This window comes from Loxodonta africana, chromosome 16 (genome assembly GCF_030014295.1).
Source record: "Loxodonta africana isolate mLoxAfr1 chromosome 16, mLoxAfr1.hap2, whole genome shotgun sequence".
In the NCBI taxonomy this organism is placed as follows: Eukaryota; Metazoa; Chordata; class Mammalia; order Proboscidea; family Elephantidae; genus Loxodonta; species Loxodonta africana.
Genome location: NC_087357.1, coordinates 578,864 through 594,548, shown reverse-complemented (window position 1 = coordinate 594,548; position 15,685 = coordinate 578,864). Strand labels below are relative to the sequence as shown.

At 44.6% G+C, this 15,685-nt stretch overlaps 1 pseudogene; it reads right to left on the bottom strand.

Moving 5' to 3' along the window:
* Positions 1-1,138: 1,138 nt before the first annotated feature.
* On the bottom strand, positions 1,139-13,605 carry LOC100670308 (olfactory receptor 9K2-like; annotated as a pseudogene).
* Between the last annotated feature and the right edge of the window lie 2,080 nt (positions 13,606-15,685).

Here is a 15,685-nt window from a genome sequence, read left to right as displayed (position 1 = left end):
GAAAACGATATGGCGCTTCCTTAGAAAGCTAGAAATAGAAATACCATAACCCAAACCCAGTGCCGTCAAGTCGATTCCGACTCATAGCAACCCTATAGGACACAGTAGAAATACCATATGATCCAGCAATTCCACTCCTAGGAATATAACCTTTAGAAATAAGAGTCATCACACGAATAGACGTATGCACACCCATGTTCATTGCTGCATTGTTCCCAACTCCAAAAAGATGGAAGCAACCTAGATGCCCACCAACAGATGAATGGATAAACAAATTGTGGTACATGCACACAATGGAGTATTACTCAATGATAAAGAACAACGACGAATCTGTGAAGCATCTCATAACATAGATGAAACTAGAGGGCATTATGCTGAGTGAAATAAGTCAATTACAAAAGAACAAATATTGCATGAGACCACTACTGTAAAAACTCATGAAAAGGTTTACTTACAGAAAGAAACAATCTTTGATGGTTATGAGGGATGGGAGCGGTAGAGATGGGAAAACACTTAACAGACAATAGGGAAGTGGTAACTTTGGCAAAGGGTAAGACAGCACACGATACTAGGGTAGCAACCACAACCTGTACAAGGTCAGGCCAAGGTAGCTCCACAGTCACATCCAAACGCCCTACAGGACCGAATTGCTGGGTTGAGGGCTGTGGGCATGATGGACTTCGAGAATATCAAGCTCAATTGGCATAACGTAGTTTATAAAGAATATGTTTTACATTCTACTTTGGTGAGTAGCGTCTGGGTCTTAAAAGCCTGTCAATGGCCATCTAGGATACTCCACTGGTCTCACCCCTTCGGGAGCAAGGAATAATGAAGAAAACTAAAGACACAAGAGAAAGATTAGTCCAAAGGACTAATGGACCACATTTACCACGGCTTCCACCAGACTGAGTCCAGTACAACTAGATAGTGCCTGGCTACCACCACTGACTGCTCTGACAGGGATCACAACAGTGACCTGGACAGAGCTGGAGAAAAATGTAGAACAAAATTCTAACTCAAAAAGAAAGACCAGATTTGCTGGCCTGAAAGAGCCTGGAGAAACCCTGAGAGTATGGACCCTGATACACTTTCAACTCAGTAATGAGGTCACTCCTGAGGTTCACCCTTCAGCCAAAGATTGAACAGACCCATGGAATAAAACAAGACTAAAGGGGCACACAAGCCCTGAGGCAGGGACTGGAACCCAGGAGGGATCAGGAAAGCTGGTAATGGGGAACCCAGGGTTGAGAAGGGAGAGTGTTGTCATGTCTTGGGGATGTTAACCAATGTCATACAACAGTTTGTGTACAAGCTGTTTGATAAGAAACTAGTTTGTTCTGTAAACCTTCATCTAAGTTTGAATTTAAAAAAAGATAAAAAATAAAAAATAGATAAAATAAAATCAACAACGCAATTGGTAGAAGATAAACGATAATCAAAGCATGGTATTTTTCTTCTCTAGAAAATTTTTTACAGCCTCTCTGACATCTTTGTTTCTCAGAGAGTAAATCGAAGGATTCAACATGGGGGTGACTAGGATGTAACATAAGGAGGCCACTTTACTCATTTCAGGAAATCTGTCAGGAGTGAGATACATAAAAAAGACAGCACCATACAGCACACTCACGACTCTCAGGTGAGAGCTACAAGTGGAGAAGGTTTTCTTACGTCCCTCAGTGGAGCGTATCTTGAGAACTGTAGTCACAATATACATATAAGAAACAATAATGACTCTGATGGTAGGCAAGATGATGATGGTACAAATAGAAAAAGACACCACTTTATAGATAAAGAGATCAGAACATGAAATCCTCTGAAGTGGGTGAATACCACAGTAGAAATGGTCAGTGGCCCGAGAAGCACAAAAGGATAAGGTGAATGTCATGCTGGTCTGAAGAACTCAACTGATGCAGCCACAGAAATAGGAACCAGCCACCAACTGAGTGCAAAGATCTGTTGACATCTGAATAGAGTAGAAGAGTGGATTGCAGATGGCAATGAAGCAGTCATAAGCCATGGCTGCCAGGAGAAATCCCTCAGTCACAATAAAGAGGGCAAAGAGAAAGAACTGAGTCACACAGGCTGCAAATCAGATGGACTTGCTCTCGGACCAGAAGTTGATCAGGGCCTTGGGCACAATCACAGATGAATAGAAGAGATCAATGAAGGAGAGGTTGCCTAGGAAGAAATACATTGGTGTGTTCAGCCGGGGATCAGTCATGATAATGGCCATCATCCCAACATTCCCTAGAAGAATTACAGCATATACGAGCAGAAATAGCAGGCAAAGGAGAATACGCAGGTCTGGGCTGACTCTGAAGCCAACAAGAATGAAGTCAGTCACTTCCGAATGATTCCTCCTTTCTCTGGTGCTGAGAGGCACCAGGCAAAATAAAGGAAGGAATGCTTTGATTTGACCCTAGTGTTACACTTAATTCTTTAGTGTTAGAATTTAAAGCTACTTTGTAATAATTCTTAATTTTAGCCTTAAAACAGAGATACTGTGACATAAATGGAAGCCAATTACAATTGATAATGAATTCAAAGGTTAGTTTCATTTCCTAATTCCAGCAATTGGTGGAATTAACTCTTTTGTCTCTGTTCGAGTGCAAAGTCTTTCCACCGCAATGCATTTCACATTTACAAGTACCACTTCTCTATGTATTTTTCACCCATGATTTACACAATAACTTCAATATCATGAAACGGTTGTTGAAAGTGAGCAAAAATAACTGACATTTTCTAAACAATTTATATAGTCTCAGTTTGGAGATAGAGGGGGCTTCATTGGCCAAAGTGAGGAATAATTCAGTACCAATGAATACGAAGAATGTGAACGAACTGAAAAATCACCTAGGAGATGCAATTACTTTTTGTGGGTCACAGGTACTATATACCCTCTAGGAGAAAAGTTGTGCACATCAAAACACAAAAATAATTTTCCTGCCCTTACCAGGATTTCTCTTCTAGATGGACTCACAAAGCCCTAGCATAAACAAAAAATTTCTGCATTTCCTGAGCCCAAGGCTTACAGTTCTTGGAGAAGAAGACCATACACAGTTTAGCTAGAGGACATATTTTAGAAATGGACACAGAACAAAAAGATACACATGAGGAAATCCTTGAAAGCATATTTGTTTATCTTCAATATACCTTTCATGGGCATCGTTAATTCATTCACCACACAGCTCAATTAGACTTTGAACTCCTTGTAATAACAATATGGCCTACCCTTTCTCTTGCCTCAGGCCTTTATATGCATAATTTTCTCTAAGCAATAATTAAAACCAAACATTTATGCAGTATTTATTATATGCCAGGCCCTTTTCTAAGTAACTTACAGAATCTATACAATAATAATATGAGAGAGGTCCTATGATGTTCCCTAGTGTACAGATGAGAAAACTGAGGCACTAATATATGAAGAAGACTGTTGAATGTCAACTGCTAATGTCAGAAGCAGAATCTGAAGCCAGGAAACCTCCAGAATCCAGCTCTTTATTACTATACTACACCACATTTTGATAAGGGGCACTTCCAGTGTCCTTACCTGACTTACTATAGAGGTGAGTTGAAGTTTCACATCTTCAGAATAAGCTACCTAATTCTCCAGTCTGCACCAAAACATCTTTGTATACATCATGCTTCCAAGGTTATAGCTGTCATCAGAGTATTTCAATACTCTTTCAATACAAACAGGTAGTCCATTTATGACCTATTATTTTAAAAGGTACTTTTACCTCGTATCCTCTTGTAACTTCTTAGATTCAGTTAAAAGTGAAGAATTGCAATGTTTTCCTCCCTAGACAATAATTTTCTTAAGATCAAAATTCAGCTTGGTTTCTGTATATCGTCAGCATCAGCATAACGTTCTGTGTCTGACAATTGTAATTAATCAGTACATATTTATTATACAGGTAATATGGAATGATAACTGAGCATGAAGATTCATAGAAAAACTTGAGGGCTCTGTAATAGTTCCAGGGTTAGTACTGGGTTCAGTGTAAACAGACCTAAGTCTCAGTTTGCTTCTCTCACTTTCTGACTGGGACCCTGGACCAGTTACTCATGCTGTCTATGTCATCCTCATATACAAACTGGGGATAAAAATAATATAACCCTCAAAGGTTTCTTGGGGATATAAAAAGAGATAATGTATGTAAATCAGTTAGCATCATTTTTGGCAGAGAAAGTACTCAACAAATGTGAGTTATTCTTTTTATTTTTTATTATACCTTACCTTCTCAATCTCACAATTCACACCAAAATAATTGGTGCTAATGAGGTTTATATTAATAATATATAAAGGTGCTTTTGGATTAACCATTTGAAGCTGAAGGAATGAATCAAAGAAATTGTAACAAGCTTAAAAAGAAAAAAACTGAAGTACAATATTTTGCCTAAGGGAGAAGATGGCAGAGAAAAATGGCATTTTGTGTTAATGTTATTCAAGAATATATTAATGTTGAAAATAAAACATTTACCAGCCCCATGAAAAATTAAATATGCAAATAATGTATTGTCAACAGAATTTTAATTAGGTGATACTTAGTGTCTGGAGAGTTGTGAAGTAGTTAAGCAGTGAAAACACAGCCTGTAATAGTCATGAAATATTATTTTTAATAAGACATTTTATTTATTAACCTTAGGAGCAAAAATACAGATTATTGTAAGATTTACTCCTAATAAACTAAGCAAACTTTAATAGGTTTATGACTGAAAACATTCACACATTAAAAAGATAACACTTCTTACAGCAGCCAACAAGCAAGCAGTCCATTTATGACTTAATATTTGTCAAAAATGCACGTGTTTTAAAAGTTACTTTTACCTTGTATCCTCTGGTAATTTGTCAGATTCAGTTAAAAGTGAAGAATTCCAATGTTTTCCTCTTGTTATTGTTTTTACTCTGGGAATGGTAAACATAATCAGTGACTGTGCCACAACTTCAAGTGCTGAAAATCAACTCTTTGAGATAAAATGAACTACAAAAAAATTCCCAAATACATGTTCATTATCCCAGTTTTATATTCTTTCCATATAGGACTGGAATTTGTTTTCCTCGTTGCTCTATTTAAATTATTGGCCTTTCCTTTAATAGTTTGTTCCATGAAAAATGCTATAGGTCTTTTTAGAAGAGAGATGAAGTGAACTTTCCAAATTATGCTCTGCCATACTGAAGTAATTCCAGAAATTATATTCTGTAGTCATGCGAAGTAAACCTGAGGAATCAATCGGCAGGATATTCTCTCGCCTCCATTTCTGGATGCTTATACTCTTTCAACGAAGAAACAAAGATTGCCATGGATATGTAAGAAAAGTAGAGGCGCTGAGCCAAAGGTAATGCTGACAGTCTGCCAAAACATCTGCAGCAGTTATCCACAATGGATTTGATTGGACATAGCAGTGCAACATTTTCAAATAATTGCAGCATTGAGGCTTCCCTCATCTTCTGGGAAAGAAGGAAGTTTAAGTCAGTTATTAAGACATCTAGACCTAGGCTCCATGAGGACCACAGAGGCTCTAGACTAAAACATAATAACAATAGAGTCTAGTAGAAGTCAAAGTGCATACGAAGAGTTTTATGGGTCCCTGTTTGTGGGGATCCTTTGGGAGGACAAAAGAGATCTGTCAATTTTGATTTCTTCACTGAAAAAGAAGCATTTTAAATGTATTATTAGAGCAAAGTTTTGGTTGGCAAAAGAAATAGATAGGAAATACTGTACTTCAGAATAAATTTTCTATTCGTTTGGTCTTAGCAGTAATCTTAATGCCTTGAAATGTACCTAGCAGGGTGACTCAAACCTTTTATGAGGATCTGAGCTTTGTGTTCTTGTCTCTGATGAAGTACTCTAGTTGCTCATTAAGATTTACCATCAGACATGACAGTACTAGAAGGCATTCTGAAAAATTCCCTGGGTTACGGCTGTACTCCTCCTTCTCTCCTTATTAACACTTTCCTTGGCTAATCAGAATCTGTCACCCAAAAGAATACAAAGCATCCATTGTACCTCTTGGTTCAATGAAAAGAAGAATCCACAAGTGTCCAGAAGAGTCTCAATTTGTAGTGTATTTTAGAAATTGATTGTCCCTTTGTAAAACTATTCCTCTTTTGAGTAGAAATTATCAGAGTCCAAAGACATATGGGTAGAAAAAAAAAAAGGTACAAGGAGTTTAGTAGATTTTAAAGTGACATTCCCAATTTTACCCCTAGCACTTAGACTTGCAGTCTGGTTATCGGAGAAATAACCTCATACATTGGTTCCTAATACAGAACACAGATCACATGTGGATGACAGTGACCCAGGCTCTCATGATGTTGACATCAATACTTGATCCAAGAACTGATTCTTCAGTGAGCGATTACGCCACTCCAGTAATGCATCAGATTCTCTTTGATTAGTTGCATGAACAGTCTATCGAATTTCATGGGTATGAGTTCATTGCCTTCCTATTCTTGTAAAATGAGTACCTTGCTACAATGCAATAGTGTAATATAGCATGACAGTGATTAAAACGTTTGTTTATTCCATATCAGGCAGTATTAACTGAAGCAACTTGAACAGAAAAGGCAACATCTATATACTTAGAGCAGTGTCCACACAAATTGCTCTTCCCTCTCATGGAAAAGTTCCAATGAGATTCGCCTGAAAATTGTTAGCTGGCTGGTAGTTCATTCCATTGATGAATTAACTGAATGGGAAGTGAAGTGAATAGGAAAGAGACTAGAAGATAACAGGTCATCACCTTCACCAGATTATTGAGGATGTAATTTTCAAAGTATTCATATGGGAAACTAATATTCCCCATTTTTCTAACCACTTAGGTCCATCCATAAAGAAACCACTTGGTCAATAATCCTCCAAACTTTTTGCTTCCCAAGCTCCTGGTGATTCGGTTAAATCATCAGCCACTGCTCAAACGTCTTTGTAGGTGAACATCTCTGTCGTACTTCCAGGCAAACTGACCAAGATACACAGCTTGAAATTACGTGCACTAAGGATACTTTCATTACAGGAAACAGCCTAAAGTTGGAATAGTAAGCTATATTGTCCATTTCCTTCCGATACCCATATTCAATGCTGCAGCATCTATAAACCGGGCTGCATTTAATTTTTTCCTTAGAAACTCTGAATACAGAATGTTTCATGCTAATAGGTATAGGCTGAGATACAGATACACTAGAATATAAATCATTACTCATAAAACTTCAGCCAGTTATCATATATACCATTTGCCCTTAATAACAATTCTGTCAAACCCAAGTATATGCCTGAAGGATTATATACCATATGTTCACCTTAACACAGTCATTTGTATCCATAGTAAAGAATACAGGGCCCAAGTTAGGAGCTTTTGATCAAAAGATAACTTGCAGGAAATTTGCTTTTCTAGAAACCTCAGAAGACAGTGCTGTGATTTTTCCAATCAGGGTTTGTAATAGTTTCCACAGAACATCTGATAGTCCATAAAGACTCAAAGCATCCCTGGATATTCTTATTCATGAGTTCAAAGAAGCCACACTTCTCTTCCTGAAGAAGCCGAACCAGCTGAAGAACACTGTCATTTTATGGCCCATGGAAAGTTGGGTGCTTCTTTGAGGGGTGGGGCCATATCGGGGACTCAGTGTTGGTCTCTGCTGCTGGCAGACTGGGCACTTGGCAGTGGCTATCACCAAGTCTGCGTTGATAAGTAGAAGTCTATGTTGCTGGGCCCATGCATAACCTCCATCCCTGCCATCATGGCCACTTTGTTCATGAGCAATGATGGGAGTACCTGGGAAAGGAGAATGAGTGGTTTCCACAAAACACGTCATCCTACCCACTTGATTGTTAAAGTCTTCATCTGCTGAGGTCACTCTTTAGTGAGCATTCACATAAGGCACAAATATCTTCACTTCTTTGGCCCATTCAAAGAGGTATATCCACATACCACTTCCTCATAAATCCTTATCTCCAGTTTCCCAGTCGTGCACTTCCAAGTCCTTGACAATCCAGCTAAACCACTGGCCACAGCCCATGGATCAGTATACATACAATCGCACATCTGGCCATTTCTCCTTCCAAGCAAAGTGAACACCCAGGTGCACAGCTCAAAGTTCTGCCCATTGGGAGGATTTCCCTTCCCCACTGTCCTTCAGGGAGGTCCCAGCAAGGGGCTATAGTGCTGCTGCTCTCCATTTTCAACGAGTGCCTCCATATTGTGCAGAACCATCTGTAACCAAGGCATGAGTTTTCTCATCTTCAGTCACCTGACCATAAAGAGCTCCCATGAGGCCACAGTTGCAGACTGGGAGATGAAAAGTATGTGGCAGGAATGGAGACCATGGCATCTGGGCATTTCCTCATGCAACTTACTTGTGCCTTCAGGTCCTGCTGAGGCCCGATCTTGTATATACCACTTCAATTAATGATGAAGTGCCGCTGGGCACATCCAACTTTATGACTCTGTGGGTCAGAAAACATCCAGTTCATAACGGGCAGCTCAGGCCACATGGTGACTCGGTAGCCCATGCATGAGCGTTCAGTCTCTACTAAGGCCCAGTAACAAGCCAAAAGCTGTTTCTCAAAAGGAGAGTAGTTAAATGCAGAGGATGGCAGGGATTTACTCCAAAATCCTACAGATCTGCACAGTGATTTACCAAGAGGGGCCCGTCCTTCTAAACAAGGATGAAGAAAAACGCATCGGCCAGATTAATGGCTGCATACCAGGTACCAGGAGGTGTGTTAATTTGCAGTTCACTCCTGCAAGGAAACTCCTCTTCCAAACTGATTGGCTGCTCACATCAGATCACAAAATGGAGACTGATTACATAATTTCTGCCAAACCCCTGAGAATCATGCCCTAACCAAACTGACACATAACATTAACCATCACAGTGGTGATGAAAATGTTCTGAAGTAGATACTGAGGATGGTTGAATAAGATTGTAAAAGTACATAAAGCCACTATGCTACATGCTTTAAAACTATTAAAACATTTTATTCTATGAGAAATCTACCTGTTAAAATAGTATAAAATATAAAGTGATCTGGAAAAATACTATGACAAAATCAAAAAAATTCCCACTCAGGTGAGTTGAAGAAAAGGTGTGGTTCTGGAGCTGAAATTCCCTAGCTGTGAATGAGGAGTGGCTGTGGAGGATGTGCAGCAAATGACTCAACCTCTGGTGACCGAGGCACAGCTGGAGATGGAGGACCTGGCGCTCTATAGAGCTCTGATGTTGAGCAGGAGCAGAATCGATGTCAGGAGGTGGCCTGGGAGCCATTTCTGGAGGTGGCACAGGATTCAAACCTACCCCTCCAGCTGTCTGTCCATCTGATATTGGTGACGGAATAGTTGGTGCACTATGGATATCCAGTGTTAGCACAGGGGCAGGATCGACATCAGCAGGTGGTCCAGGGGCTGGTTCTGAAAAGGATCCACGACGTCCCTGTCCCCAGGAGGTCACAATCTGTAGGGGAGACACGAAGATGGATAAAAGAATGGAAACAAGTACATGCAAAGAGAAAAGCATATTTTATAGAGAAAATAAGGTGCTGTGAGATAAGGCTGGTGTGTGGTCCAAAAGACCTCATTACAGTGACACTTATGCGTGACCAGAATGACAGGAGGGACCAGCCCTGCACGAGTCTGGGGACAGTGTACCAGGGAGAAGACATAGCTGGTGCAGAGACTGGGAGGCAGATGTGAGTTTGTCCAGAATAGGGGTTGATATGCAGCCAGTATGGCTAGAGGGAACTGAGGAGGAGAGGAGGCAGGAAGGAGGAGGACAGGTCCAGGATCCATGACCTGGTGGGCTGGAGGAGTTATCTCCTGCTCTGTGATAACAACACCCCCAAAACTAATGACTCACAACACAACACAGCACACAGTCTCTGTAGGCCAGGAATCCAGGCATGGCTTACCTGGTGACTGCCCCAAGTTCTCAGGACCCTGTGGTTGTGGTCTCAACTGAGCCTTGACTGGGGAGGATCTGCTCCCTACTCACTTCCATGTTATGAGCAGGACTCTGTGAGCTGTTGGTCTGGAGGGCCTCACTCCCTCTCTGTCTGTTGATCAGGACCCTCCCTCAGGTCTTTGTCACATGAGTATCTCCATGGGCAGGTCATACATCACAGCTCCTTCCTGGGCAAAGAGAGAGAAATAAATGACAGACAGAGAGAGAGAACTGAGAAAGAGAGAGAGAATAAAAGAGAACCAAGAAACATTGCCCCAAATGGGGTCATTATGAGTTGAAATCGACTCAGTGGCACCTAACAACAACATTCTTGAGAAGCGAGTCCCTGAGTCCAATCCAAAGTGGGGGAGGATGTGGAGACCAGGAGGTAGGATTGTTGGGAGCCAATGTGCAGGCTGTTCACCCCCTACTCTGAGATGAGACACTGTCAGATTCTATATAATGGGAGTTACTGAAGGGTTTTATGCAGACGGTGACAATATCTGATGTTCATTTAATTCCAACCCCATCCTAGTGCAGATTGGGGAAATGAGACCAAGAGTGGAAGTGACTTTCCCAAGCTCACAGCACCAGAGCCCAGCCCTGTTTGGAGATGTATTCCATGCTGCTTCCCACCCCTGCTTGAAATTCTTCCATCTCTGAGTTTTGCATTAGGTACAGGGGCAGATTATCCAATAGGCAAGGTAAGCATGGTGGTGAACACCACATCTTTGATGTGGCAAAACCCATGTGAAATTGTTCACTAAAGATTAGAAAGTAAGCACAAGTAGACCTGTGCTTACGTTGCTTACAGGGTCATCTGCCCCCTGTCAGGGACTGTATATCTGAAAAGAGGCTTTGATTATATAGGAAGGGGCTGTGGGGTTCGGAGAGGCAGGTGCCAGCCATACCTAGAAGCAGAGTACTAGATGCAATGAAAAAATATAAAAAGGTGAAAATGTTCATTACAGATGATCTGGTAAGCAGGTAAGCCATGTGCTTACCTTGCCTATTAGATAATCCACCCCTGATTAGCTACAGGTAATGCCAGCCCACGGGTTCGATAGGTGTTACCTCACATATCTCTGCTGAGGTTCCTAGGAAGAAGACGCTAGAATGATCCCTACGGTGTAGGCAGAGGCACTGGGGAGGCTCTGAAAACCACAAAGACTTGTCCAGGGTCACAAACTGGTTGAGAGGGATGAGCTTTGTCTGAACCCAGCTCTGTCTGCTCAAAGCTAGGGCCCTGGATACGCCCAGGCCTTCCCCAGGTTCTGGGGGCAGGCGAGGGCTGTGTTGGTGTCACTGTCTACAGTTATGGAGATGGCATGGGGAGAGGTGAGCATTCAGCAGCATAGAGGGGACTTTGGGGAGGTCTTAACTGACATCAGGCCCAAGTCAGGAGGCCAGGACGTGACCTCACTTCCTTGACGACAGAGTATATAGAACTTGGAACCCTGGTGACCAGCCCCCTACCCAGCTCACTTGAGTGGGGACACTCAAACTAGGAATATATTTTCTTGTTGTCTCCCATCTTCCCTTGTATCAAAGCTTGAGAGACCGAGGAGTTCAACACTTTCACCAAGGCTGAGACAAGGTCTTGTCTCCCAACCACGAAAGCTCAGGCCATTCACCAAAAAGAATCCAAAGGTAACACAGGATGGCCCAGGGCTGCCAATCCAGGCCAGGCCACCACTGTGATCCCACCTGGGCAGATCCACACCCATCCCCAATTTCATACCATCCCCCAGGCCATGCCAGCCCTTGTCCTCATGGGGTCCCCAGTAATGGGGGCTGGGAGGAAATGTGGACAGAACTGATGAGGCAGAAAGTTGTTGGCTGAGGCACGGTCCATCTGGGAGAGAGATGGTGGGGGTCAGGGAAGGAGACACCATGTGATCTGGGGAGATCTGGGAGAGGAGGAGTGATAATAAGGATGATGAAAATGGTGCTGCTGCTTCAGGACTAGCACACCTGGAGGGCAACCCCTAGGTCCACCCCCACGGTCTCTCACCATACTGGGTTCATGGGGCTGAGTCTGACTGTGGCTGGGACTACTCCATCAGGTTCAGTGCCTTGGGGAGGCTGGGGGCTGGGCTGGCAAATGTGGAGGCCTCTTTCACTTTCCTGCCCTGACCACCCCGATAACACAGAACACTGGGATATAAGTCTACCCAGGGGTTCCAGTTCAGACCAGGCCTTAGGGAGGGACTCTCGGGGTCACAGGCTGAGTCAGCACTCTCACCTGGGCCTTCTCAGAGATCCAGCTCACCCTGAGTGTGGCAGTCAACGTGCAGCCCTAGCTGCTGGCATTGCCAGGGCCACTGCAGACCCTGTGCCAGCCCAGCTTCTGCCAGATCCTGCTGCGATAGGCAGAGGTTGATTTTTCTATCCGTGGACTTTGTCAGGGCTGGATGGTGCAGCCCACAGGCCGACCCATCCAGCATGTGGGAACTGGGAGCTCCTCGGAGGCACAGGGTTTGACGGGCAGAGAGGGAAGCAGGCAGCTCGGAGGGGGTCTTGATACCTCCCTGGCCACTGCTGGCACTATTTCTGCAGAACTGCCTGCAGGAGATCCCCAAGGAGAAGGAGAATGGTGTCATCTACTTGGTCTACCCCAGAAAAGGGGCCAGGAAGGGCTGGCACAGGTTCTGGGTGAGTGCGGGGGGAGGGGAGTGGCGTCCCCACCCAGGGACCCGAAACGACCAGAGGGGGCCCGGGGCCCAGAAACCACCCTGTAGATCTCAGGTCCTTCCCAGGACTTTCCGTCTCGAGGACCCCCAGTCCCCTCCCAAAGGAATCAATCTTCCCCCCCTCCCCGCTGCTCCCCCTGCCCTGGCCAGCTACAAATTCACTCTTCCCATATTTGTAGGAATATCAGGAACCAGTTTTTTTACTGTCCTCACTTAAGTCCATGCACCTTTTGCATGTTGCTGCTATTTTAGTGTTTAACTTCCAACCCCAGGGCCCAGGCAGCAGTAGGCTGGACTGTCCTTCCACACCTTCTCCCAGCTTCACACATCATCACACTTAGCAGGCTTCTTTTACCCTAAAGTGCAGGGTTCAGACTATTACACACCGTTTTCTACAACCTGCAGTCTCCGGGAACACATCACATGACCCTTTCAGGTCAGGGGCTGTATCCTGACTCGCTGCAGAATGTTCCAGAATGGCCTATCCCCACAGGGACTGAGCCTCTCACCTCTGCTGGCCCTGGACTGATTCCTTCTGCTGCCCTTTCAGCAGGGCTGCAGGAACGCTTACGTGTGTCCTCATACAGTGACCCACCCAGGACAGACCCCCAGGAGTGGCATGCTGGGGAAGGATGTGCACATTTCAAGTTAGGATCACTAGAGCCAGACTCTTTCCCAAAACAGCGGTCGCAACCCCGGGGCCGAGCAGTTTGTGGCAGTTTGTGATGCTGGCTGCGTCTCTGCATTGAGCCTGTCACGGTGTTATGGTTCTTTTCCATTTTGCCAGTCTGCTGTCAGGGTGGCCAATAAAACTGCAGGGTAGTTTTGAGGCATTTGTTGTCCCTGAGAAGCTGAGCCACCTCTCAATCCTTTACCAACCATTCACATTTGTCCTCCCTGAGCCATCTGGTCAGATTCTCGGTTCTCCAGGATCTCCAGGCTCTCACTCTGGGCTGGATCTGGGTGCTCCATAGCTTCGGGTTCTCAAAAACTCCTTTAATGCACAGAAAGAAAAATCTGTGTCTTGCTTATCTCATGGGTGTGTCCGCTCTGTGCACTGTCTGCAACTGGGAGGGAGTGAGCTTGCACCAGATGTTCCCCTCTGAGTCAGGAGCAGAGCAACCCTCACATAGCACAGAAGAGACATCAGGGAAACCTAGTGTCACACAGTTTCGGGTTCTGACCAGGTGACTTCGAGCAGATACTGGATATCACCAAGCCTCTGTTTTCACATCTCTGGAATGGGGTGTTTTGTGAGGACACAGTGGGATACTGTTCTTTCTACAGGGAGATACCATGGTTACTTTAGTTAATAAAATCATTTCAGGTTCCCAATGTTTTTAATCATCTCCTACCTCCAATTCTGCCTGGAAAGCTGAGTCCTGTTTCCTGCTGAAGGCACTCATGTCCCACCTCCCGCGACAGGTCACTGAGGGAGAGGGAGTTCCTGGTCCAAGCTCCGGGCCCCCAACCCTCCTGGTGGTTCATGGGCTGCCTCTGACAGTATGTCCCCACTCTGTCCACCCCAGTGTGTCTATAGTTCACATGCGGACCTGGATGAGGCCCGGGTTATGGAAACGTTCAAGGAAGGCTCACTGGAGAAGCTGGTGGAGCTCCTGGTGCCCGCCTACCTAAAGGGTGACATCTCCTACATCAAAATCTTTCTGGGAGCCTACAGAACCTACACCACCACCCAGCAGGTCCTAGACCAGCTGCTCCAAAGGTGAGCGCCCTGCCTTCCACAGCCCAATGGGGACTCTACCTCCTACCAATTGTGAGTCTGGAGAATGTCACTTCACCACTCAGTGCCTCAGTTTTCTCCCCTGAGAAGTGGGGTGGTAAATGTCCAATCAACTAGAATCATTGTCAGGACCACACGGGATAAGCCATGGAAAGTGTGTACCCGGAGCCCAGCTCTATGGTAAAGGGTGCTGGAAGGGCTGAAATGTTCACGTTTATTATTTTCCTTTCTCCCATGAAGAAGCTGTCTGCCTCACCCCTTATTTACTACATGCCTTTGAGCAAACCTACTTCCCATTTGTAAAGGGGAGGTGGAGATTCCATTTAGTGGGTGCCTGATTTTTTTTTTTTTGTTTTTTTTTGATATAACCAGAACAGGGATCCCTGAATGCTCGTAGAGGGGACCCAGGACTCTCAGACACCTGGGAAGGTGCTGGTTGGGTTCACTCATTCACCAATTATCCATGAAGCCTCTACTATTGCAGGCACTGTTCTAGGTACTTAGCATTTTTCACTGAACAAAGCAGATAGGCAGCCCTGCCATCCTGGGCCTCCAGTCCGAGAGTCACACAGGATCACGAGATATCTTAAGCAGGTAGTGCCCACAGTGCATTAGATGTGACACCCTCACATCACCTCTAGGTATGGATGTAACCACCCCTATTCTGCTGAGTACGGTGAGCCCCAGGAGCAGCTGAAAGGGTGAGTGGACTTTGGGTAGTGAAGGAGGGGCTCCTATCTCTACAGAAGGGTGGAGGTTTTAGGGGGCCTGTGTCTGGATTGGGGGAAACCCTGGTAGCGTAGTGGTTTAGTGCTATGGCTGCTAACCAAAGATTCCGCAGTTCAAATTCACCAGGCACTCCCTGGAAGCTCTATAAGGCAGTTCTACTCTGTCCTATAGGGTCGCTATGAGTTGGAATCGATTTGATGGCACTGGGTTTGCTTTTGGATTTTGGTGTCTGGATTAGGGTTGGCAGACCCGGGGCCCCACGCATCTAGATTCTAGTACAGGGATGAGTTTAGGGGAGCCCCCTGCAGGATGTAAACAGTCATAGAGAACTGGGAGTGGAACCTGGGCATCCTGGAGAGCAGAGGGGAGGCTCAAGGCACAGAGAGGCCCCTGAGAGAATTCATCCTCCCACGATTCCCTCACATCACCGGTTGCCCCCTCCTCTGTTTGGGGTCCAAAACAGGAGGCCCGGGGGGACGGGGAGAGAGAAAATTGCTCCCAAATCCCGATCACCAGTCGCGGGTGCTCAGCTGCATGCGGGGCCCCTGTCCCAGGGGAGAACAGTGTCCGTGGGAGAAGAGA